Source organism: Triticum aestivum, chromosome 1D (assembly GCF_018294505.1).
Source record: "Triticum aestivum cultivar Chinese Spring chromosome 1D, IWGSC CS RefSeq v2.1, whole genome shotgun sequence".
In the NCBI taxonomy this organism is placed as follows: domain Eukaryota; kingdom Viridiplantae; phylum Streptophyta; class Magnoliopsida; order Poales; family Poaceae; genus Triticum; species Triticum aestivum.
The window spans coordinates 497,105,366-497,109,027 of record NC_057796.1 but is presented as its reverse complement, the minus strand read 5'-3'; positions in this window follow the sequence as shown (position 1 = coordinate 497,109,027).

The following is a 3,662-nucleotide window of genomic DNA, read 5'->3' as shown; positions in this document are numbered from 1 at the left end:
CCTATCTATCTCCTAAGCGAAACCGCCTTCCCACATCGTTGCATCCTATTTGTTACCGTTATGGACATCACCTTGATTCCTATATTTCTCTGCAAGCTACGGCGGATTGATCTGTGGTATCCTCCCACAACATTCATTGGAATCCCTCCCTCCTTCGTCTAGACCCACCCGCAGCTAGCGGTAACACATCTCCATTTTGATCACACACTTGGTTATCCGTCTTAGCATGGCAGATGGAAAGAAGCGCTCGGTTGTTTTCTTCCGAAATCAACCATGTGCCTTGTAGCCAATCAGACAACATCGTGGTCAAACAAAAAGAAGGAAAGAATATACTCTTATATATATAATGGCATCCACCCAGGCAAATATTTATTGCTTAAGTCCTTGCCGACTAATTTTATATTAGCACTCTTTGTTTCATTGGCCATGTTAATGATAGCCTAATTATTTTCGCAAAAATATGATAGCTTAATTAATTAATTAGCACTATTGGGCCCTTGTTGCTTACTCTGGGGTATCTCCTTTTGCTATTCATGGTTGAGTACCATGCAGTTGACCTATACTACATAAACATAAATTATTTCATGCATACTAGTCTGGTGCAACACCAGAGCAAATATCAACAAAAACACGACAAAAAGGAAAATGCATTGCCCCTGGCTGAAATGACTTAAATCAATTCCAGCAGAGATAGAGACACTACACGAGAATCGATTGAGCCGTCATCATATTGACGGAGACGTCAATGATATTTTTTTAATACCAACTTCTATAGTTTTAATGAACAACTTGTTACCAGTAAATGACTCTTTCGACTGTAGCCACTGATATCAACGGGCACGTTAAATTGTTTTTACTAATCGATATCACTGTCATATGTCATCTCTAATCAGATATATATGTTACCTAAGGTGCATGATGTAGATGCATGGCTCCTTTATTCCTTCCTCCCGGTATAGTATAAACGAACAAAACAAAAGTAAACCATGAGCTAGCAGCTAATTCCTTCCTAATCTCAAAATAATAAAAGTAACTGAACGTCATCAGACAGGCATCATCTATCGCCAAGTCATGCGTCCACCCATCAAGTTGCACTGTTTGAGGATGTATATGTTACTCCATCCAAGGCACCTAATCATCATCTTGTTGGCCAAAATAACATTCATGTCACGATTGTAGAAGTGACCAGAGATATTTTTTTAATATTAAATAGAGTATGATTAGTTGGGAATGAGCCGAACTATCTATAGTGTATGGTCGATTTTGGTAGCTAGTTAGTTTTCTGTATAGGGTGAGAACATGGGCATTGTCACTATATATGCATTAAATTAAGAATAATTGTGGGTTGGTGCGTTTTTTGTGTGTGAAAGAAGTCATAACAGATATACTAGTTTAATTTGCAAAACAACATCACTTTTAAAAAGATGTTTCACAAACTCTACGCACTCGCATATCTGAATTAGAACAACTTCTCCACACTACTGCAAAACTGATAACATCTATTGAAAGCTCATGCGTACAAAATAATTGTGGACTTGTTTTTACTTGTTGTAATTTTATTTATATCATTCTGATTATTTAACTAAAACAAATTTCAACTCATAATGTACATAGAACATGGATCGGAACATTGAATGTACAAAGTAGAGTGCCGGTTAACCAAAGCGTACATTGATCAAATCTTTGGATCCATGACAGGCGCCATGATGGATATGCGGAGGAAACCGCCCACCAAACGGAGTATGCTCCGGCCATGTCGTGACTGTGAAAATATCATGATTTTTAAGAACCACCGGCAAGTCAAGTCGAAGCACAATTGATTAGAAGGGGTTTCATGGAGGGCTATATGCATTATTGGACAAAGCACAACTCAATTGACACAATGGAGCAAGAGCAAGATAACACATGCGCCAACCGTTGAACTATATGTATATATTAAATCCGTAAAGGCACCTAACCATGGTCTTGTTGGGCAAAATAACATGCATGCCACAATGGTTTAAGTGATCGGAGATATTCTTTAATACTTAAAATAGAGTATGATTAGTTAGGAATGAGCCAAACTAGCTAGTATTATATGGTCGAATTTGGTAGCTAGTTAATTTTCCATATAGGGCGAGAGCCCGATGCATGTAATTTACGAAGATATGTTTTTTTTATGTAAATAGAGTACGATTATAACAGGAATGAGCCAAACTAGTGTCTGATCGCGTTTGGTAGCTAGTTAATTTTCCAAACATGGTGAGGACGTACTGTCTTTGGCATTATATGTGGATTGATTGAGAAGATCTTGGAGGTTGGTGCGTGTTTATGGGAAGGAACTCACAATAGCTTAATTTGCGTTCTTTTATCTTTTCAACAATGTCGTTTTACAAACAAACTCTTAGTCTTAGAGCCGGCTAACATTTCTGAATTAGAACAAATTAAATTCTGCAGCTCACATTAATTACTGAAATCGAAATTCCCTCTTCACGCGGCGGCGGCGGCGACCGGCCGTGCACGAGTGGCCGGACCAGATTCTTGGGAATTAAAGGCAGACATCAATCCGGTTGGTTGGCAACACAAATTGTCTTGCAAAAAGGAGACGCGTGATGTAGAGTTCAAAGTACAGTATGCTTGCTTTTTGCAAAAACAAAAAGGAAAAAAGAACATGCCTGTACACAGCTTGCAGCATGTTATTCACTTGGGAATATGCATCCATCCTGTCCTCCTCCAACATTTGAATTCATCGATCACGCGGCTTTCAACAGTTTGTTCGGATTCCATATGTGCATCACCCTACCTATCAATCTATCTAGCTAGAGGCCACTCGCAGACCCATGGCGAAAACGACCCAAATAATACTTTCTATATATGTGGCTTGAAAAAAACACATATTTGTATAGCTGGCCAGCATGTATTTTTGGTAAATGAATGAGGCCTGCAACATGTGATAAACAAGGAAAATGTTTATTAAACGGTTGTTCTAGATCATGTGTGAGCAAATTAAGGCCAGCAGATGGGACTGCTCCAGCTGATTAATTATAGTAGGGCCTTTTGTGTGATGAGTCTATGACATGTTCATGCATGCAAGCATGTATGTATGATTTGTACATGCATGCATGTACAACTGTAGTGCAATTTTGTGCACAATATGAAGAAAACAAAAAGGCAGCACGAGCGAGTTGGATTCTATTTGTTGGCAAGGGATCTCAAGGAGAGAGGTGAGTGAGTGAGTGATTGAGTGGGAATCTTTGTGTGGTGGTGGGCACTCACTCTAGTGGCGCCTTCTTCACTCCAATTTTATTTTCTCTCTCTGTCTCTGTGTTGTCTTCACACACACAAGCTAGGTACCAACAAGCTAGTGGCTAGCTAGCAACAAAACAAGAGGCCATGGCCGGGTCTCCCTCTCAGCTTGTCAATTTGTGAGTGTGATGTGCAGTGCATGGCCTTTTCACACATGCCAACTGCTGACGCTGGCTACCTCTAGCTGCAACTTGCTTGCTTGCACCAATAATCGGCGGGGTGGGCCCCACATGTCATCTTCCTTATACGAAGGTCCCCTTTTGCTTACTTTTTAATCTTGTTGGTAAAACACACAAAGTCTCCTTTACTTACTGGCAGCTTGCATCAAGCATCTGCTACATGCTGGCTTTGGTTGACAGCTTAGTTAGGTTATCATT